This window comes from Pimephales promelas, chromosome 15 (assembly GCF_988280905.1).
Source record: "Pimephales promelas chromosome 15, fPimPro1.hap1.1, whole genome shotgun sequence".
NCBI lineage: Eukaryota > Metazoa > Chordata > Actinopteri > Cypriniformes > Leuciscidae > Pimephales > Pimephales promelas.
The window spans coordinates 18,865,759-18,890,214 of record NC_142783.1 but is presented as its reverse complement, the minus strand read 5'-3'; the positions used below and the strand labels follow the sequence as shown (position 1 = coordinate 18,890,214).

Sequence of the window (24,456 nt, the reverse complement as noted above, 5' to 3'; positions counted from 1 at the left end):
CCCAAATCGTAGTATATTGCCCACAACCCATCACGCGTTGGACGATGATTCGGTTAGAACTACAAACACGAGTAAAAAGTGTTAAGAAACTACAGTCATGGAGGACGCGTGAGTCCCGCGGTTATATCGAAAGGTTTAGATAAAGAGGTTCGAGTGATTAATTATCAGTATCTAAACTAACAAAAAAGAATTTATTCAAGGTTGTCCACATTATATTGCATCTGCAGCAGCATTGTGAACTTTTGTAAAGATACGTTTAGCCATTACCTTTTAAATGCAATATTATATTCAAATTGCAAATACGAGGAGAGTATCCGCATGAAAGACCCACGACTGGCAGATGAATGGCTCTCCGAAACGCTAGGAAATCAAATTAGATTGAATGGAAGAAAAAAAAATCTACTCTGTTTTTCTGAATTAACTATTTAATTATCTCAGAATTACGACATAATTTTTGTGTGTGTGTTCAAGAATGTGTTCATTATTTTCATGGAAAAACATAGCAAAAACTTTTGAAAAAAATATCTCGTAATTCTGAGATAATTAACTAGTTAATTCAGAAAAACAGAGTAGATTTTTTTTCTTCAAGTGAATGCAATACGCTTCCGTACCTACTAGCCGAGACTCTTCTTTATGTGTACAGATGTGACGTAATGAGCAATATCCACCAGTACCACTGGAGTTAAAAATATTATTACCGCTTTGAATCGAGCTAAGGCAAGCAGATAGTTTTGAACACTGGCAGGTTATACTTGCTCAAAAAAATAAAAAAAATAAATAATTTTAACCCCAAAAAGTTAGGGAATGCATAATGTTTTATATATTTTATGTGTAGGCTATATAAAGAAATGTGGACAAAACGTGGCAAAGACAGATGTTGAAAGAGGCAGACTAAAATGACAGAAAATAGAAAGAGAGTTAAAATTACCTTAGGAGATAGAATGTGAGTGGATGAAGTGGAGAAAAAGCCAGACAGAACAAATGACCTACGCTATAAAAGTATTAGTTAAGGTGAGGGTGTGAAAAAGGCTGGCCAATGAGTTTTTATTTATAGCAACAGGAAACTCTATCTCCTGCCTTAGAGCAATGTGTGTGTGTGTGAAGTGTGTTGTCTTTCTATCCCATCCTCCTATCTTTAGTTGTTTTCACAGACCACCATCATGTCTCACTGGTCTTTTTCACATATCTCTGCTCAAGGATATTAATGACACCCTCATTTCTCAACCCCCACCTGCAGATGTGTAAAATAAAACCTGTCCTCTGGCCTCAGCCAATATACGTCACAATCAGAAAACAAACACCAGACAGAGAGCAAATTCATCTCTATTAGGCATTTATATTTAGCACATCCTGATAATAACCTACACGCTCAGCGGCTTCCCCTGCAACCGGATATCAGAGGTGTCTTGATTTACTGCTAAACATTGTTTGTCACGGTCAACCACAGTCAGAACGATATAAAGTGCAATTCAGATGATTTATCAGATCATATTTTAAACGTGTAGACAAAATTGGGAAAATTATGTTTATTTGGTTTGGGTGGTAATTTCCTGACCCAAATCTGTTTTGGCAAATGCAAAGCTTAATGACTGTAAATCAAGAAGCACATATAATTATCAGTGTATAAATCTCACTCATACTTAAATATATATGTCCATTCGCTGCCATGCAAACAGCTGTTTATTTTCTCAGCTCTGCAAAACATGTTAATTAGATAAACTGATTATGATGTTTTCTTTGGGCAGAAACAAGTGATTCTTGATGCCAGAACACACCATGCATGCAGTGATATTTGGAAGTCTTTGATTGCCTATCCATTTGAGTATCATTGGTTGCTTTGATAGAGTCCTTGACTACATGGTGTCCACGATTGACCTTTTCTATCTATCCATCCAGTGAGGTATTTATTGAAATGGTTATTTATACATTTACACAACGCTTACTCCGTTTAATTACCGATTGGACAAAAAGTTTTAAAGTACACTAACATTTAAAAGTTTTTTTCTTTAGATTTACATAAATTCTTTTATTAAACAAGGATTCATTCAATTGATCAAAAGTGACTGTAAAGAGCTTTATTTATTTATTTTTTTTTTCAAATAAATGCTGTTCTTAACTTTCTGTTCATCAAAAATCCTGGAAAAAAAGGTTTCCGTACAACTGTTTTCAACATTCATAATAATAAAAAAAAATTGTGAGCACCACGGTATTAGAATGATTTTTGGAGGATCAGGTGACACTGAAGACTGAAGTAATTATGCTTCAAATTTAAATTACATCTTAAAGGTACAATATGCATGATTTTTTTCGCCACCAGGGGTCGCTATAACACCACCAGCGGTACAATAATAAAAGCGTATATTGAGGACGTATATTCTGCATTAAGCGGAATTATGGATCTTGTCATCAAGCTGATGGATCTTTTATGGATGGGTGAATACAGTGATGTTTTTCACATGAATTTGGTGTGAACCAGGGCACGATTGCTAGACGTATACCAGCGCCACACGCAACGCGAGTCCCGCGGATATAAAGGTATAAGGACATTCCATTCTACCGAACTACATGCAAGTGCTGGATTAATACTCACACGGGTCAGTTTATTAGACGAATGAAACGAATGAAACTTTCACTATCACACTGAACTGAAAGAGACTATAAGTTAGATTAACATTAGAGAATAATATACAGATCATATTCTAACTTTTCATCATGTTGAACTAAATAACATTGAGTAGTTTGCTCACCATGCTCAACATTTGCTCGCCTGTTTAATAAAGAATCCTGCAACACTCGCGTCTCTAAGTCAAAGTTAGTTGCGGACGTGGAGCTCTCGGCATCTCGAAAGATGTTGATCTTCATTTTAGTCCTCTTTTGTCTCAAAGTCTGCTTGCCATGGTCCATAATGTTTGAACAAAACATCAACTATTGCAGTACGAGGTCAAACCTAGCGGAAACCGGGGGTTACGCGGATATGACATCATTGACTGGCAACTCTTCACCCCTGCTCCCAGCTCACATGCCTGACACGCCCCGTTTCCTTGGTTAAAATCGCAATTTTCTCACGATTTACAAATAGTTGAAAACATTTGGGATATTGTAAGTAATCAACTAAACAAAATATATAACATTGTCCTGGTGGTTTTTGGATATTTTACTGCAAAAATCCTGCATATTGTACCTTTGAAATATATTAAAATGTATTGTAAATTGCAATAATATTTCACAATATTACAGTTTTTATATTTTTGATCAGTTAAATGCAGCTTTTGTGAGCATATAAGCATCATGATTAGCCACGCACTCCCTGGACTACATTTCCCATCATGCACCTCCCTGGACTGATTATACCAAACACCATACACCTGATTACACACACACACACATGCATATAAACCAGTACCACACACCATATAAAGTCTTGTCTTTTCTGCCTGTCATTCTGAGTGGTTTTCGCTGTTGTTTATTTATTCCCTTGACCTTGGACTGTGTACACTGTTTCTGATCGTTCTCTGCCTGCCTTGACTTGGATTTTTACTGGACCTTGTGCTTCTCGCCGCCTGCCTCGACCATTGTTTGTCATCTGGTTAGTCTCTGCCTTTTCTCCATTGTGTTGATCCCTGCCTTTCTGACTACTCTATAAAAGCTGCATATGGATCCCTGTGTGTCGGCTGAATCAATAAGAGACCAAAAAAAAAAAAAAACATAAAAGGTGCTATATGTTTTTTTTTAGTGGCCTCTATCGGTGATGTTTCAGAGTGCAACCAATTTTTACAAGCGAGTACTCGTGGTACACGGCCACACTGAGACTTTCAACACACCAGAGAAAGCATCACACAACACGCTGTAAACTCCCACTGCAACGTTACAATAAAAGGCTTTTATCAGCTTGACGATGAATTAAAGCTCCATACTCGTACCATGCTAACGTAACATTTGTGGTGCTATCTAGCATAAGACATTTCACTAACTATTCGTGTATCTTTTACAATCAGCAATGTCAACATAGGTGACTGCATAATACTGTATTATATAAATGGTAAGTGAACTAGACTGAACAATTTCAGTGTAACAGTATCTTGTAGGAAGTAACATTACTGTACTGTGTCTGGAAATGTGTATTATAAACAATATGATAGGACATAAAATAAGTTGCATCCTAAAGCACCAACTTTTTATTATCCTGGAACAGTCTTTTGGATTCGTTTCATGTCTCATATGTTGTAGTTTACCTTGCTATTTCATTAGTTTATCATTATTTCAGCATGTCTGAAAACTTGTAATTTATCAAAATTAAATAGTGGAAATAATTCAAACGCTCCATAATCTCCATAATTCAAACGCTCTGCCGACGTTGATCTGTGTTTTCCTCCTAAGTCGATCCGATTCACGCTTGGCCTGACGGGCTTCAGCAGATACATTTTGTTTTGTTTTTTTACATTTATGTGGAGTTTGTGTTTGAGTCTGTGTTGTGCTGGAGGCAGTGTCGTCGCATAGACCGTATATAAAAAGGATAGAGGTTCAGGAGCGCGCATACACATCACATCCGATGGATTTCGCAGAAAATCCGACCTGGCGACTTCACATAGAAATAGGAATACTGGCCTTCAGAGGTAATGGCAAAACCTGACAAGTGGATCAATGTAATGTGTGTTTACAACCCCTTCACACACAGGCAATAATAATAAAAAAAAATAGAATAAAAGTTACATAGCACCTTTAAACATATTACCGACCCTACATTTTTGAATGATATAATATGACGTATATGACGGTCAAATTTAAGTTTTTACACAAGCATTTTTAAACTGAAGAGGGGATCAGCTGTAGAACAATCTGGACTGGAATGTCTAAGTCTATGCAAGTTTAGATGACCGTTTTGAAAAAACAAATGCTTCATCAGTGCCCAATTGAGACCACTGTGTTTACAAATTTGTGTGCATTAAGGTACTGGCCCCAAATGATTCTCTGGATTTGGCATTAAGATTAAAACCAGAAATGATCAAAAGTGATCATTTTGAAGTTTGCATTTTCCCAAAGTCTTCGCTTCCAATATGGATTCTCCCATTTTTTTATTCAATTAACTTAATTAAATTTCTGCCTTTTTTAAAGCTACAGTCCGCAGGTTTTCCTCTTTGTCGCCATCTCTGTTCAAAATCTGCAATTGCAGTCATTCGCGGAATTATCAACTTTACGTGAGTTGTACTTCAACACCCTTGACACGGCACATAGCGGATGAACACAATGTTTGAGGAGATTGTGAAGCTGTCAGTCACCTTGCCAATGTGGACACTGCCATTCAGAATCACAGATTATTATTTTGGAAGTATGACCAACATAAAAATCTTCACCAAAAATGTCATCTGAACAAGTAAGAAACATCCACTTTTGCTCTGTTTCTGACATTGCAGTAAATCGGGCTGATTAAATATAACAATCGCTTATAAGTTATAAGTTGCAAAACTGTGCAAATTATACTTTCTTCTCAAATTGTTAATGTTACAACGTCAGCATTGCGTGACAAATGCCCTTCCGATATGCATCGTTGTTTTCACATGTGTCCGGTTGCAGTCTCTTTTTTTTTTTTTCTGTTGCCAGCCCGAATTAAGTCTTTTGCATTTTACAGCGGGTGAATCTGTTGTTACTGGTGATTGTCATTTGGACCTTTCTGGATACGCCATCAAATTGATGTGTTTAATTAGGTCAAGTGCTGTGAGAAAAGGTTATCTCCACCAGAATCCTCACACACAATATAGCCAAACTAGCCAAGACTCCTCCTTTATGGGTACTACAGATGTGACGTAATGAGCAATATAGCAGCCGAGGCTCTTCTTTATGTGTACAGATGTGACGTAATGACGCAAAGACATGCTCGAATCTCCCGCTGAAATCCAAGATATGCAATTTTCAAACACACATCATTAGTGTCTTGTATAAAATCCATAATTTAACACTTCTAAAAATTCGATATGGAAAAATGTGAAAAACTAAGCTTCGCTGACCCACTGGGGTTGCGTGCGTCCCTTAATTATTAGCTCACAGACCGACTCTTTATCATTTGCATTGCAGTTGATTTATAATCTGTAGTGCTATACTAAAATATACAGCAATCTTTATGTCTTTCTCATGCAGACACACTTCTGTGGCAACGAAAAACATCCCTGATAAAACAAACCCTGATTGCAATTAACTTCTGCCTGGGCAGAAACCACACAGAAAGCCGACAGCAACGTGCTTACTGTAATCAAATAGGATTGTGCTAACCACAAATCTGGGGCCTAGGTTTCATTTTGAAAAAAGAAAATGAGTGTGCCAAAACAAAATATAACAAACTGTTGTGTCTGATGATTTGGTCTGGAATTCTGCATCTCAGGTGGTCAATTTCTTTTTTTCTTTCTGGAATACTCAATTCTGATTGTTGCACTCTACTGGCTGACCAATCTCATTCATTCTCTAGGGGGTTAAGGACCTAGGCAATGCAAGTTGGTGTGAAACCTGCATTGCGTTGCAACCTTTAAAAAAAAATGATGGGCTTTATGGGATAGTAAAGTGAATGGGCTTTATGGGATAGTAAAGTGAATGTGCACTTCTGAATCTCTGCGAGTATAAGCTAACACTGATAGATATGAGTCTATATTTTATGTTTAACATCAAAACTAATTATAACCCTTTCTGTTTCCATGGTTATTTTGTTTTACCTGTGACTGACCTAGGCCTACTCTTCTTCACTGATCTTCCTTTATACTTCTTTCAAGGTGCTGTCTCATCTATTACTGTTTATGAAGACTCAGACCATACGAAAACATCATCATTACGGTAGCACTAGGGGCTCTTTGAGACGCTAATCAGATCAGAAGCCTCTCCCACTCCATCAGTTATGCCTTATTCTCCATTACAAAGAGAATTAGTCTGCTTCTGCAGTTACCCAATTCCTTTTCAGAATACTAATATGAGTCCAACACACAAAGCCAGATGTGCGGCCAGGAAGGTGAGACAGGACAAGACGTACACACACACACACAGACTTCATGCAAGCAGACAAACATCCACCTGCTCACAGCTTGTCCTCCGCTTTTAAAGCCTTCTGTCCAAATGAGCTCTTCAGCTTCCTTCTGCATGATCCTGCCCATAGATCTTGCCTGGATGTCCTACCCATAATTCATTGAGGCAGATAAACGGCACACCGCAGAGATACTTTTGAAGTTGAATTAACTTTTTCCTCTTTCAAGATGTGCAGCAAAATTGATCCTTTTATCCATTAAAACATGCAAATATTTTCGCGTTTCGACCATTCATTCATTTTCATTATAATTGAATTTCTTGAGTGCACATGTGAAGGGGAGTTAAATCGACTGCAAAAGGTGAATGTCGTCTGTGAGTTTAATTCCTCACAGTCTCAAAAGGCCAATGCACGAGGAGTAGGATGAACCATTACCCATAGTCCACTCCACTGCAGCAAGTCTGTGCAAAAGCAACTGAATCTCCTTGATATTATAGAGAGACTCTTACATGAATTAGGTAATTATTAGGGCTTGGTTATGCCTGTGTTTGTGTGACCGCTTCATGTTTGTGTGCATGTGCTTGTTCATGCTGTTGGGGAGTCTTGAAAATGGAAATGATTTTATCAAACATTTATCACACATAGTCAATAACCACTGAGAATTTCCTCACATGAAAATGACAAAATCAACCATCTCTCGTGTTCTACGGGATTATGACTGTACAGACACAAGTGGTCTTAATGGGCTACTGCATTAAAGAAAGGTTGGATTCAGATTGTATTAAAACACACTATGCCTTTGGTGGTGTCATTTAGTGAGGATTTCTTTTTTGGAGAAAAGCTCAATAAAAGTCATCAATATTTTGGTTGGTTTAGCCAAATGTGGATTGTAGTGAAAGACTACAAGGATGTCCCAGGAAGTCTTTCGAAAGAGTAGGGGTGTAACCACGGCATCCTGGCCAAATTTGCCCAGTGGCCTCTCTCCATCATGGCCTCCTAATCATCCCCATATATACCAATTGGCTTCATCACTGTCTCCTCTCCACCAGTAAGCTGGTGTGTGGTGGGCGTTCTGGCTCCCTCTATGTAAATATCTATTTTATAAGAATAATTACACAGCAGTGGTATGAATTTGTTGAGAGATTACAAATGAGAATAAAGATGATTGTACTTAGAGATCTCTCATTGATCTGAATCATAATTGTTTCAGATATCCGCACTCAATGTCCAGAAAGTCACAGAAGCTAATTTAAAGGGGTGGTTGATTGCGATTTTTCACTTTTTTCATTTTAAATAGTGTGTAATGTTGCTGTTGGTGCATGAATAGTATCGGCAAAGTTGCAGCGCTGAAAGTTCAATGTAAGCAGAGATTTCATCTTTTAAAAATCAAGTTTCATGCCTGCAAAAATTACTCGAATGGGACTACAACAAGCAAATTGTACCCTCTTTTTCCTATTGTTTTGGAGATGAGTGGTACCCAGTGGGGTCTTCTGCTGTTGTAGCCCATCCGCCTCAAGGTTGTGCATGTTGTGGCTTCACTAATGCTTTGCTGCATACCTCGGTTGTAACGAGTGGTTATTTCAGTCAAAGTTGCTCTTCTATCAGCTTGAATCAGTCGGCCCATTCTCCTCTGACCTCTAGCATCAACAAGGCATTTTCACTCACAGGACTGCTGCATACTGGATGTTTTGCCCTTTTCACACCATTCTATGTAAACCCTAGAAATGGTTGTGCATGAAAATCGTGAAATGCTCAGACCGGCCCGTCTGGCACTAACAACCATGCCACGCTCAAAATTGCTTAAATCACCTTTCTTTCCCATTCTGACATTCAGTTCGAAGTCCAGGATCACACCCCTAAATGCATTGAAGCAACTGCCATGTGATTGGTTGATTAGATAATTGCATTAACAAGAAATTGAATGGGTGTTCCTCCTTTAGGTGAGTGTATGTGTGTTTATATATATATATATATATATATATATATACACATTATTTGTTCGAATTACATTATGTAATTTTTCCCCTTATTACAGACTATTGAAGCAAACTGCTAATTTTCATTTAGCTTAAAGAATTGTTCTGTTCTAAAAAATTAAATAAATTATGTAAAAAAAAATTCTCTTTTCTTTGAAGAAAATATTACTTCATATGAAGTCACTGAAATTGAAATTTTCTGTATTAATGTTTGATGCTAGTGTTTTTACTCTCAGTGTGTTATGAGTGACAGTGTTATCTCAGTGAGAGTTGTGCAGAGTGTTTGCAGGTGATGTAAACTGTTTAGTGTTGGTAGTGCAGATTTTAGTAAGAGTTTTGCACATGTAGTTCCAGTTATGCTGTATTTTGAGAAAAACATATAATTCAATAATTCACGATGAAAAAGTTTATGCTCAAAATATTGTTGATTTACGTAACTATTGACAATAAGGTCAGAAACGGCTTGTAGGAGGCATGACAGAGAGGCAGGCAAATGGAAAACGTTAAGAGGAAGATGTTAGTAGGACTTGAAATTGTGAGTGCGGGACTCTCTGTGCTTGTAAACAGCTTGTCCAGGGAGATCCTGATTATTCAGACTACTGAAATCAAGCACGATAGCTCCAACAAACCTACAAACTGTGACCACAGGAGTAATGCCACATTCTAATGATATTTCTATGAGTGTGTGAGATTCTAGTCATCTGATGATTTCCCCAGTGAGTCAGAACACCAAACAACTTTTCTACTGTACTCTGATGCAACCCATGCTCAAGGAGCACCTTTCCTTTTCTTAAGGTAAAATAAAACTTCTTCAATTCTACAATTTTTCACAGAGAGAGAGAGAGAAGAAAAAAGTTATTGCAAGTAAAATAACTGCAGATCAAAGCAGAGCCCTTTCATTTTTCATTTTGGAGAAATTCCTTTCACTGCCATATACAAGCTGTGAATGACTTAACTGTCTGAAGATTTACTGGTATAGGTCAATTGCTTCTACCCTTCTATGATTATGATTCATTTATAGATTCTTCAATAATTGATTCAAGTGCAATAATTTAACAAATAATGAAACATTATTGATTATTTTAAGGACAGAGTATGACTTAGCACAATATTCAATTATTGTACATATAATTATGTGTGATTATTGACAATTTAAATAGTCATGTACCCAAATTATTGCATGTGTGCTTCTGATACACTGTTTTGTCTAAGCATTCAAGCTTCACATTTTTCAACACGTTTCTTCCCGAATCAAACGCGTGACCATGATCCACCGTTTGAGACACAGAAACACTAAAAAGCAAGGGGGAAGGAACTAGAGTGGGTGGACGGGCAGAAGGAATTGGACATCACCTGTCCTACAGCCAGTGAGCACACTTTGTTTGCTTGTGAGTAAAACAGAAGCCAAGTAGAACTGTGAAAAGTAGGAAGTGAAGCTGGGCCTTCCTGTTTGTACAGCAGTTACCTTTTGCCCCTCAATACGCATTTGATCTAGCCTGGATGCCAGCCCGAACTCCACCCACAACATTTTTTGGTCTGGAAGTTCGGTCTGGACTCGATCCATTGAGGAGTAATTATGATCAGGCAAAAAATGAACGGGCCAATCAAATTGCCAGGGCGGGCTTTATACGATGATGGACAGATGATCTGCAGGGACGTAATCATCACGTTATCAAAGAGCGCTAAGATGACTGCTGCTGGAGAATTGAGATGTATAGATTCCACTGTTGCATCTTTTGTAAAATAAATCGACAGCGCATTAATTTTAACAGACAAACAGAGAACTGCAATCAAGGCATTTGTCGATCGGAAAGATATTTTTGGCGTCCTTCCTACATGATTCGGGAAAAGTGTAACTTATCAGCTGGCTCTGACGGTCGTTAAGAAGATGGGACATAATGAAAAGCCTGTGGTCGTTGTGGTTTCTCCTTTGGTGGCACTCACGGAGAAGCAAGTAAAAGAAGCAACACTCGTTATTTAACTTCTAAAATAAATAAAGTTAGGCTAAGTTCTGTATTTGAAAACTGCGCTATGCAACTTACTGCATTGCTCTGATTGGTTGTAGGTCTACCGACTTTCCAATTGAGTGCAGAGGTTGTTTCTTTTCCTGGTTCAGTTATGACACGCCTCATAATCAAAGCCCAACTGAGGAGTTTCAGACTCATATTCTCTCTTGAATATGAGTATGACGAAGTCAGGCCACATTTGATCTAAATTTGAATCTGAAAAATTTGACGTGACGTTTTTGGAGTTCCAGGTGATCACCGGGCGATCTGTGCTCATGTACCCTGCCTGGAACAGCTCTTACTTGTTAACATGGGTACCGAAAAAAACTTAGCAAACGGACTATGTTTGAAACTGGCGTTACTCCGCTAAGTGCACTTTTAACAAGTGTCCGCTTCGAGGAAGACCGTAGTGCATAGTGTAGGTATTGGGACAGGGCCTGAGTCTTCCGTCCACCTTAAGGGCTACTCCTGATGTATTGAGTTAGACACAAGGATGTATGGCCTAATTAATTGCAAACTATATTTATTGTACATCTGTGTTCTATGGGCACAGGTGGCAAGTGGTCTGTTCTTTATGTAGATTATTCTCTCCCTGTGGAGACGGTCTGGTATTGGTCAAGTTGTCTGGGAAACAAGTATATTGATATGTACTTAAAGTGACACTGTGAGTCATTTATGACAACAGTGTTTGCCTAGCTAATACTCTAGGTGAAAAGACATTTAATTTCTTGGAAAGAAACCATATTCTGACGTAATTAGTCCCAAAGAGCTAGACGGTTAAAGAGAGAGGACATGTATTATACAGTTGTCATAGTCTCACTTTTCAGAGTTTGATTCTTTTGCTTTCTGCTTTATTTTCACATAATAATCCCAATATTTCTTCCTCCTTTTTCTCCACATTGTTGCTCTCATTCCTCTTCCTCTATATCTTTCTTTGACTTTCTCCCTGATGTGAATAATCATTAGGATTGTAGACAGTGGAATTGACTTTGAATCTTTATCTAAGCAGCAGAGCGTCCCCTTCACTTTCCAGACCTTCTCTTTCTGAAATGAATAAAACATTGTGCCTTGGACAATAGTTTTGTTCAACATCATTGACTCACAAATGGCAAATGGATTATGTATAATATAGTAAATTCTTAAAGGTACACTATGCAACTTTTTTGGTTCACAGTATCAATCCTTCTTTCAAAATGTTATTTTCTTTGTCTTACCCTTCACTATGGTAAACCTATAATAAATGCTTATATTTTAGACCTGTCAGGATGGTATTCTTGGAAAATTGCATGTCTCATGGTGTGGGAGTGGCATAGGTTAGTTGTCACAATGAGCGAGAAAGGTTGAGATGAAGCAGTTCAATCTAAAACCTCTGGAGAGGCACTCATTAAAAAAACCGCTGAACAGAGGAGAGTCTGTTCGTCAGAATAAGCACTGCTAGTTATGTTTTCACAAAAAAACTAGTGATGTTCTAACAAAAAAAAAAAAAAACGTTCGATCCCTGGAACAATTTGAATTGTAGCTACACTTCTAGCGTCCATTTTCTTTCTTTAACTTTATTTTTGCAAAACCACTCAATTGACGTCTGTCCATTTTTGATTTAGATTCCTTTTCTGTAGCCATGAAAAAAAATTATATATTTGTGCTGGACCAACTCAACTCTGACAGATTGGGGAGGTGGGAGTGATGGTGATAATACAATCTTTATTTATTTATAATTTATTATTATTATTATTATTGTTAAATTAGTGTTCATTAACGAGTTATGTATGGTCTTTCAAGAATTTCAAAATATTTTTAAAGCTTGTGTCATGTGGTGCTCCCCTAGTGGTTGTGAATGGTTGGTGCCCCTGGGCATTGGCCCAAGTGACCTTATGGATAATCCATTGTAGACTACTTGCACTGTAGGGATCCATATGTTATGATCTTTAACATGCTCTGAACATAACAATTAATTGGTTAATTTGGCATCAGACAATCTCGCAGCTGTTCTTTAAGCATGCAGGGTAATTTGTTTTGTTTTTTGTCAGATCTTAAACTAATTAAGAATCTTTCTATCCAGTAGCCTTAGATGAAAATAAATAAATACTGCATAATTGGAATGCACTGCCTTGGAAAAAAAGCTATATGATTAAAAGATAAAAAAATAAAATATAAAAATCAAAACTATATTAATTATTATATTTAATCTGTTAGAATAACACTGGTTTACATCTATCGTTAATGACCACCATCTTTTCTCAGGACTAAAGTACTTTTCATAAATGTCAGTTTGGGGCAAGTTGTCACATTTTAAATGTTATATATAGCTACTCCTTGGCCAAAAAAAAAAAAAAAGTTCAATACATTAAGCAATTTCCAATTTTACATGTTGTTTACATCTGTTTGATTAATCATTCTGCATTTCATAACTAAATAATAATAAAAAGTTTGCTGAAAAGTCTATTTTTATTTATTTTTATTTTTTTCAGGGCAAGAAAATTTAAACCGATTTTATTTACTTTATTAGGCAGAAATTGACCTTCAAACAATAATCCTAATCTGAAAAATAGGCTAAATGTTTTAGAGCAAGTGCTAGTAAAAAATGTAGCCTACTTTTTTTTTTAATGCAACTTTATCATAACTTTGCAAGCATGTTTTTGCTGTTGTAAAAGCTAGTGTTTCATTCAGACAATCCTCTTCACCAGTTCTGTGCAGTTTGGTGCGGTCTGAATGGCTAAACGAACGCTCTGCCACCTGCTGGTGCGTCACTGACACTCTAGCCAATCACGCTCACGCGCCGGGAGAAGCCTTCCTCTCGTGCGCTCTGGGAGATCCAGTGGCCGGGCAATTAGTGACCAGAGTGATACGGGAACCGATACACAAATATCTGAACGGTCGAGGACAAGCCGTGCATTTCTGGAGAACTAGAAGAGACGTGCTTTTCTAGTGGATCTACCAAAAAGCAGAGGTCTGACAAGTTAATTCCTCTGAGCATCTTTGCCTTTCAGTGAACTCCAGCTAGTAAGGTAAGCAGTGGTAATAACGTCAAGAATTACATTAAATTAGTAGCGTATTGTATTAATCAGTTAAATTGCATGCATAGTAAAGCATATCAATACTATACATGCATAGTAAAGCAATTGTATTTATTAGTTTCAGAATTGTTTCTGTAAACTTATTTGTAAAATTGAGTTAATTGTTACAATATATTCTTGAAAATTATTGAATACATTTTATTATATAACCAATATACCGAATTTGATCGGGCTTTTTGATCATTTACTAAAAGAGTTTTGAACCGTACCGTCATATTGCAAGATATTTAGGCTATATTTCTCAGTGCGACGCGTCGACAGTTTTTTAAATCACGAAGCCTTTCAGTTAAAAAATATTTTCTTTATTAGGTAGCGGGTTGCGTTGACTAACACTTGAAATGTTTGTTTGGAAATATTAACGGTAGGCTACACGAATCAAATCATGATCGGTTTGCTGACGGCTGTTTTGAATCAGGTCTAGCGATGCCCTAATCGTGAATGGATCTTCGGAGTCGGTTCTTTTCAAGGAATCAATCAAAATCGGTCTGAATCATTTGGCCGGCTCACTCGCGCACTGAACCGTTTGGAGCGGTTTCTCATAGACAGGAGCCTACTTTATTGAACACAGAATACGTGATTGCTAAATAAATCAAATATTCGGCTACGGTTCATAGAAATCAGACCCGCAAACCCATCATTTGGCAGCGATATATTAACACCTGCAGTGCACAGGTCAACTACACTATTGCAGGTATTTCCAAACGAGAGTGTTAAAACAGTTCACGAAAGCACTGAAATAAGCAGGACCATTGCATTACATTATATTCTTTGGAATAACGGCATAGCCTAACTTACATTAAATATGAATATTTACCCTGGCTATAAGTTTAACATTCTGACACCATATTGGGATGTTGTTTGGGGGGATATTTCAGTATAAAAATATGAAGTTAGTAGTAATTTCTTTGAGCTTGCCCAACACTGTACAAAACAATTTTAGAATTTGATTGATGCCTTGCGCTTATTTCGTCGTTTTAAATCTTTTAACCTATGTAGTGGAATTGTTTTGATATTGTTCGTTTTATTGTTAGGCTATTTGACCAGGGCACGCGCAACTGTTGATGTACGATCTCGCGGGGGAGAAGTGAGTGATGTGTTATAGGCTAATAACTGCTAGACGTTTCCATCCGCTCATGATTTGTTTGAATCTGGAAAGACGAAAGCGTGAAAGGGATCATTTTTATAGCTCTGAAACCTCCGTTAAATGCTGAAGTTTGCACGCGCCTTTGCGCACAGGGTCGCGAGCTTTTAGAAGATGAAACTGATGGATACGGGGGGCGAGAGGGTGCAGTGTAGGAATGTTCTGTCATAATGAGATGTCGGTCTACTCCCTTTAGTATGGAGGACTGTCAGTTTGCACTCTCAACACCCTCAACACCTATAGTGCGCCATTTTGCATTATACAGTATATATTGAACGTCATGTGATTCATGTTCTATGAATATTTGTTCATGACTTTGATCTTCACTATATTCTGGATAACCTTTTTTTTTTACTGTAGCATTTGTAAAGTAGCCAATTATTTCTGTAAGTCTCTTCAAAAAGTCAGTGCAGCCTTTATGTTGTTTGTATACAGTAATTATACATATGAATATACATTTTTATATATAATAGATTTTTATATGAATTACAGATTTTTAAATTTTATTTAACATGTTGACCAGTAACAAGGGGCATGTTGTCACTATCTGGGGTCAGGTGTTACATGGGAGACCGCCATATTGACTCACACACACACACACACACACACACACACACAAACACGCACACATAATATATATTACAATTTTGTAGCTCAAAACTCAAAATGTAACATACACAAAATTAAACCATTGTTTTTTCCCCTACATAATGTATAAATCGATAAACTGTATAAAATGACATTATATAAAACACATTAGGCAACTTTACCTATTGAACAATCTCCAGTGTAGCAAACTAGCCCTGGTCTGTCCTAAATATAATATAGATGCCTGGCATTATTTATGTAAGGCAATTACTTTTGACATTGTTTTGTAGAAAAGCCTTTCATTCAATAATGCAAAGGCCAATAACCATTGCGCACAAAATGTTTTAAGCATTTTGACTCGGCCAGTGCTTTCAACTTACGGTTGTGCACGGACAGACAGTATGCTCATGTCAAATAGTGATAAGAGTGCCTCATGTTTAATGTATTGGATCTTATCTGTGGTGTTCAGCCCTTAACAGTGTGGAAACAGCAGCAAAGAACATAGTGTCCATTCCTGTCTTTGGGAAAAGAGTTTCAGATTGTGTGTGTCTGCGTGAGAGAACTATAGCTAGAGGATCAGATTAAAGGAAGAAGCGAAGAGAGATGCCGTGGAGTGTGTAATGCCCTTATATGAAAGGATTTAAAACACGTTCTAAGAAGTGAAGTGATCCCTGAAAAATTAGGCCGACCTGTCTTTTGGATTCTGTTTCTCCTCATTCTTTCTCTTTCATTGTACTTTGCCTATTCCTCCGCTGTCTCATGCCTCCACATACACTCCACCCTGTCTGTCACTTTCTCTCTCACACAATTATTCTGCGCTATATGCTTTCACAGACATGTGAGTCTCTGTGTTAGATTTGATTGACACATGCAAAATAAATGTAATATTGTGACGAAAATCTATCCATCTACCAATCTGTCTACCTGTCTGTCGATCTGTAAATGTTTCTGAAAGTTAGATGCAACACAGGAAGAACAAACAAACCTTGTCTTTTCACTTGTCAGTCACGCCTCATTAAGTTGTTATCATTAGACAACTATCATTTTGAAATGATTTAGTTACGGATGTATGCTTCACCAGCCTGATAAGGTTATTAAAAGATACAACGCTGAAAGTACATCACACCTGTCAGAGTTAGGTGTCCTCATTGTTTTTTTTTTTTTGTTTTTTTTTTTGTCTTGAGGGTAGTTAAACTTTTTGCTAAAACTATTTAAAGATCATTTACCCCCCCCCCCCCCCCTTCTGTGATCAATATTACTGATTAACTTGATGTGTTGATTTAATGATTATGTTAGTAGACTGCCAATATCCTTCATGAAAGTCTTTGGCTCAATGAAGTAAATTAATGGATTAAGCTAATCAAGGTGTTACAAGGCCATCCAGGGTCACATTGATGTGCAATAAATCAAAAGTGAACACATTAATTGGTATTCCATGGTTGCAGTGTGGGTTTGGCTCTTCTTGGCTTCTGTAGTCTAAGCCTTCCCACACCGCCCCAATGTCAAATGACTGAATGCGGTGCCTCAAGCAAACTCTGATGTGCTGGACTGCATGTCCTCTCCTTGGAATATGATTAGATTTGTGTCATGCTTTAAAGGCATTTCCAAAAATACGGGGATAATTATGTTTACAAAACCTCGTCCACAGCAGTATTGGGGTGGTTGACAGAATTACGGAAAAACACACCCGACCTATCGATACTGAATGTTGCCTCTGGCTGTTAATACTGGTGCTGATATCTAGCCTGAAGGCTATATGAAAATTTTGGTGGTGTGTAGTCAATGACTCACTATAGTACCTGGTGTGCTTTAATGGTCAGATCCATCTGTTAAAGGGGTGGTTGATTGATTTCACTCTTCTAACTTTAGTTAGTGTGTAATGTTGCTGTTTGAGCATAAACAACATCTGCAAAGTTACAGTAGGCCTACAATGCTCAAAGTTCAAAGCAAAAGAATATATTTGCTTTTAAAGAAATCGTTTTTTAAGGACTACAACAAACGACTGGTAGGGACTACACGACATTTCTCCCGGGTTAGTGACATCACAAACCCTATAATTTACATAAACTCCACCCCCGAGAACACGCAGTGTGAGGAAGAGTTGTCACAGTAGAGCACATTTGGGTGTCTACTCAAGCCGTTGCATCCGTAGCTCATTCGCATTTAAAGGGACACACACAAAACAACAGGTTTTTACTGACCCTCAAAAAGGGACAGTTTTAACTTGCTGTAATTAAAATTAAAATTATCTGTGGGGTATTGGAGCTAAAACTTCACATACATACACTGGGGACAACAAAGACTTACTGTATGTGATATTGTAAAAAGGGGCATTATACAACCCTTTAAATATTCAAAGCATCTGGACCACCGTGTTTGGATAGAGTAGACTCACCTTTGCTTTCGAACTTTACTGTTACATAACATTTAATATTGGTATTTCTCTTTATGATTTATAATGGATCAATGCACAAGGAAACAAGCATGTTAATCTCAAGCCTGTTTCCTTTTCAACTCTCCCATGTAAGCAATTCCCCAGAATATGCTGGAGTTCACTAGCCTGACTTCGTCATACTCATATTCTAGTCCGAATGTGAGTCTGATACTGCTCCATAGGGCTTTGATTATGAGGCGTGTCCTAACCGAAATGAAAAAAAAAAAATCCTCTGCAGTCATTTGGATAGACCAATCACAGCAAGGCAGTAAGTGACATATGTTGAGCTACGCATAGTTGTCAACAGTACTCAACTGCACGCATGCTGGAAGAAGTAGGAAAGTAATGAGCGTTGCTTACTTGGTCCTCCATGAGTGTGACGGTGTGACCAAAGGAGAAACCAAAACTATTACAAGGTTTTCATTTGCGTCCCATCTTTTTAGTGACGGCAAACATCTTTCCGATTGACAAATGCATTGATTGCAGTTCTCCGTTCGTCTTTTAAAATTAATGTGCTGTCGATTTCTTCTGCAACAGACGTGATAGTGTAATCTATACATCTCATCTCAGCCACCACAGAAACCAAAAATTCTCTGGCCAGCAGCATGCGTCCAAATTTCAATGTTAACCGTTCTATTTCATCAGAAACGATCTTAAAACAGGGCTTTTAGTGTAAAAATACAGAACTTGTCCTGATAAGAGATAAGAGATCACTCTTAAGATCTCCTAAGAGCGAGATCATTGATAAGAGACTAGATTTGTTTTGATGTATTAATATAATTTAATCTTTTGAGATTATCATCTCTGTTTTAAATTGCTTAATAGAACTTTGGATTCACTTTGTTGGACTTTTTGATTAAACAGTGGTGCAGTGAACAAATCTGAATAAATTACGCGAAGAAGGTTTAATATATATCCTCCACCAGTGTCACCAAAAATGTTTGAGTTCACACTGCAAGGAATTATATTTTTTTCATTGTGTAGCTTTTTCCAGACACTGTTTAATGAGTTTGGACTTGCACATTGAATGGTTGAACCTGGTTGTACTAATCTGTCGCTTATGGTGGCACTTAAGCAGTAACTCTGACACAATACCCATTAGCGCTCTGGATTGCTGGTTTATAATCCCTCTTATTAAGTGTTCTTCTGACAAATGTAATCCAGACGTGATCCAGGAGCATTGTGTCTCCCACCCAACAGTTGCTTTTCTTCTTTAAGCAGATTTATTTCTATAAGAAGTGGTTGTGGACTCAATAACTAAAGGCTATGATTGAATTTAAAGTTGCAGTAAATACAGCATTGAAGGATAGCAAAGTGAAAAGCAAAGTGTCTTCAGAATTTATCTCTAACGTTTTTGAATCTCTTGAGGTTTTCTAACACAAGTGGCCACAATGACACAAAAGCAATCAATCAGGGTTGTCAATCAATCTGATTCGGCAGACACAATGATTGACCTCCTGAGGATTTGTTGTTCATAAGGGGGCTTCCTTTAGTCTGTAATTGGTCTTAGAGGAACACTCCAAGTTGCTTTAGTAACTGCTTTTCACTTGTTTTGTGGTTAGGGATGCCACACTGTCTGACTCTGTTAATTATTCATGCAAATGATAATAAGTAGAGTGCTCCCTTTATAATCACCAAAGCTGTCAATGCCTTCAGTTCAGTGGGAGCTGACCCTTGCAAAGACTCCCGTTTTAATCAGTAAAGCTGTCTATGCTGCAGAGCTGCACGATTCTGGATCAGTTGAGAACCACAACGATTTTCTGTCAAACAGAGATCACGATTCTGAACAGACAACTAAACAAAATAACATAATTTACATTCAACGTACCTTCTGATGTTTATTCATGTTTATTTACTATTAACTAGTAGTAAAGAGGAAGAGATGATCGGCTCACGTGCCGCTTGAACTGAGGCACCACAGCGATCTTTTACGTCAAATTTAAGAGCGCCATAACTATTGTTTGAAATTTGTAATAAAATGTACAGAACTTGAAAGCTGCGACTTACAAAAGTATCCTGCTCTGTCTTGTCTGTCAGTGTCTCCTTTACTTCACAATTTTTCACTGCGTGTGGCGTAAGAGCACTAAATCAGTGTCAATTGCATGAGGTATTTGCAAGCGAGAAAAGCTCACTAACTTGATTGACAGTTGCGGTTAGGTGTTCAACAGATATGTCTGTCATTGCTAATGCTCAACACTTTTTAATAAGCAAACATTATTGAGAGCAGCGTTATCCAAACCACAGAAAAGAAATACCACAATAGCCACAATAGCATTATCCAAACCACTGACTCCAAACCACAAAAAAAGTCCAACCTGATCATTGTTCTCCCACGAAGAAAGTTGCTAGGGCCATTAACATATTGAACAGCAGTTGAGATGACAGGGCTGTCAAAAGTCCTCCATTGTAAGACTGCAATCGTTGGAAAAATTGGTTCGCAAGCTGCTCGCCTTATAGGTATAGAACCCCCAAGTCTGAGTGAGAAGCCTCCAAAAACGAAAACAAAGCAAAGTAAGACAAGGTCCAGGCATGTCCATTATAAATATGCTGTAATTACATCAGACATCTCAACTCAGACGCCATTCTGCAGCTGGGGAATTATTTACAACTTCCCTTCAAATAAACCTGCAATGAAATGCACTTGCTCTAAATAGAACCCCTCAGCATCAGGCTAAAATAGCCTCGACGTATGTCTTATTATATAAGTAACTAATGTCGTTTAGGCTGAATCCTGCATGACAGAGGCGGACCAGCCAACACTGAAATTAAGAGGAAATTGACAGATTTTGCTTCTAATATATTATTTATTCTTCAGAGTGTATAGTGTTATATCCCCGAGGGCTCCCAGATGTGAATCGAGCTTTGTAAGCAACCCGACAGAGAAAGTCGCCTCTCTCTCTGTGCGAGGCTGTGAGGTGGAGGAACACTCTAGAAAGCATGAAAGCCTTTTGCCAAGATGGTCTCCACGGGGGACCCTTGGGGGAAAAATGCCTAGTGAATAAAGAAATGAACATTGACATGGTGTCTTTCCTGTGAACTGGAAAAGTTTTGTAAAGGTCTAACCTATCTCAATTGATATCACCCCAAAGTACTTATCACTAGGTTGTTTTTTTGGGAAAGTGATACATTGACATCTTTTTCTTTACATTTTCTTTTACTGTTTTTTTTTTTTTTTTTAACGCTGAAATATTTTTTTTTTCGGTCTAGTTTTTTTTGTACTCTTGAAATCCTGTTGCTCGTGTTGGATCTTGCTTAGACTTTTTGTTCTTTATTTTTATTTTTTAAATCCCCTCCAATTCAATGGTCTCCATCAAACTTGTAGTTCCTTTGAGATAAAGCCTCAAAAACCGTTGGTTTTTTCTTTGTTGTCTGTCTATTCCCACTTTTTCCCTCCACACGCACAAGTCACAGTTCAGGGTAGTCAAATATAAATATTTTTAAATAAATATTTAAAAATAAATATTTTTTTTTCTGAAGGGAAAAGTGGAGACTTGAACTTGAGTTTATGTGATCACAGTATAGCATACTACTGTTTAAACTTTATCGTTTCATTAAAAAAAAAAACAGTCTTTAGCACATATGCAGTAAACAGTAGCATTCTGTTCGGAATCCGGAAAACTCTTCATCCGTTTCCCATTCTTTTAATTTTTAAATGTGTTTGCTGTTTATGTGATGATTCTTTATTTTTTGTTCTTTCCTTCCTTTCACCCCCTTCTGTGATAATAATTACGCTTTTGGGATTCACATGTAGCAGCCGGAAGACAGGGTGATATTTGATTCTGGTCATAACTTTTAATTATTTGTCATTATTTATTTATTTCGTTTTTTTTTTTTTTTTTTTTGTATTGTATTGGAGATTGGTGGCATTTTTTAGTATGGCAATTTTTAAGCCTATTTGTGGTCAGGAGAGCAATTAGGCCGAACCTTTTTTTTTTTCGTCGTCTCTTTTCTTCTTGCAGCTTTGCATTGGATGAAATGCAGCTCATATATAATGCAGATCATGAGGGATAATGACCTTAGGTCTTCCATGGCTGGTTATTAACTTAAAAGAAGCCATGATTTTAGCAAAGGCAATTAATGCACCATAAATGATATTTAGGGATATTAAGAAAGAGATAAAGTATGAGTCAGATCCTTCAATTTGGAAATATTCCAAAGCCATGTCTTTGTCATTTCCCAGGAAACATAGGGTGAATGCTCACTATTACACCATAATAATAGGATGTCTGGATGGTTTGGATTCCATTTTCAATAGAGGCAAAGCAACATCAGAATATTCTCGGGCTAGGTGATTTTCAGGGCTCAAGGACTCAAAACATGAAACGCCATGGTTGCCTAGACACAGATTAATCTTTGCCCTGGATTATTCTGTCAAAAAGACTTTGAGAATTCAGAATGTTTTAATCCAAGAAAAGAGTTATTCTGTGTCCAGGGAACTGACTTGAACTGACTCTGTGTCACAGCTGAAATAATGGGCCTTATAAGTGCATGCTTTCCATTGGCATATATATCTTGCTTCTATTTCTTTTGTGCAAAAAATATATGGTTATAATATGGTTATTTGCATACATATTTAAAAAAAAAAGTTTATTAAACTGCTCATTTAAACTCACTAAACAGACTTCTAGTGATAAGACTGTTATATATAATATTTTTCATTATATTTAATGCATTTGGTTTTAGTTTTTAGGGTTTAATTAATAAATGTAGAATTAATAATCACATTATATGTCTAATTTTAGAGTCAAATGCTGATTATGGAGCATGAATACACTCAAAACCCCAAAAGGCTTGAGGTTTTTTTGGTCTTTTTTTTTCATGTGCCTATGAAAACATGGTAAATGAGATCAAAGAAAATCATTATTTCATTGGAGTTCTAGAACATAAGATTTGTTATATTTGCTGAGATCTCCAGAAACAGTTCGTTCTTGATTTGTTCATACTGGATGTGGTTCACGTATTGGTATTTCCTCTGGACTATCTCCCTGTCACATCATTAGTGAAAGGTCTATTAAGGTCATTGAAACAAAATATGACTTTTTGCAAGTCTGGTCTCTCTCTCTCTCTCTCTCTCTCTGTGATTTTAGCTTTGGACTACAGTCTTAACATTGAGACTGTAGTTAAGCCTTCACCTTAAAGGGTTAGTTCACCCAAAAATCAGTTATTACTCTCTCAACCCTGTAAGACTTTCATTCATCTTCGGAACACAAATTAAGATATTTTTGATTAAATCTGAGAGCTGGATCACTCCTCCATAGGCTTCTTAAGGGATCTAAACTGGCCGACCCAAAAGTTATGAAAGACATTGTTAAAATAGTCCAAGTGACTACAGTGGCTCAAACTTAAATTTATCAAGTGACGAGAATACAAAAAAAAAAAAAAAATAACGACTTCAACTATTAATTTGAAAGTACGCAAAGCTTCTAGGTTGCACGTCACACGTAGGCTCACTATTGGCCGACGCTGGTTATGTGTGTGATGCGTGTGGTGTACAACCTAAGTTTTGCGTAGTAAGTTCATTGCGTAGCATTTTTGGGTGAACTTACCCTTTAATGTACTGTATGCTGTGCCATGATTCGCTTACTCTTCTCCTCTCCTCCTACTCACTGAGAGGAACAAACATGGAGTGATTGAAGTGTTAAGACATGATGTCTCCAAGACAAGACAGATAATGTTGGCACAGTGAGAGATGGGAGTCTTCACCAATTCAACACCATATATTACACATACCTTTGCCCTCTGTTATAGAGTTTATTACTGCATTGCATTTCTTGAGGTCATCAGTGGCCCTATTCAACTATTCCTATTTCAACTTCTGATTTAAAAAAAAAAAAATAAATCAAAGTCAGTTGCCGTCTCTCATCTGCACAAGTGATTGACATAATGCAACTTGCAGCGCTGAAGGAATGTAAAACACCACATTTTTTAAACAACCCAAATTAAATTCTAATTCATTCACAAAAGATTTTGCGATTCATTGAGCCATTTCTTTTCAATAATCAGGATGCAAAACATCAGGATTTGCATATAGTCAAAACTCAAAACTGATTGTGAATTTGTTTTCTTGAATAAAAATTGTACAATACAATTTGCATGTGACCACAGTTGGGAAGTGTAACTACTGGAAGATTGAATTTGATTAATATGCATATTTGTAAATAAGATTTGCGAGTTTTATTCTTGATGAAGTAAGTTGTCTTTCAAAGTTAAGTTAGTGATAAAAGACATTGCCGTGTT

At 37.2% G+C, this 24,456-nt stretch overlaps 1 protein-coding gene across 1 annotated transcript in view; it reads left to right on the top strand.

Moving 5' to 3' along the window:
* The first annotated feature begins 13,788 nt into the window (after window positions 1-13,788).
* Window positions 13,789-24,456, top strand: part of chrm3a (cholinergic receptor, muscarinic 3a) — a 113,413-nt gene continuing 102,745 nt past the window's right edge. Inside the window, exon 1 of the mRNA XM_039670739.2 lies at window positions 13,789-13,987. The gene's annotated coding sequence lies outside the window, so the exon portion shown is untranslated. The remainder of the gene's footprint in view (window positions 13,988-24,456) is intronic.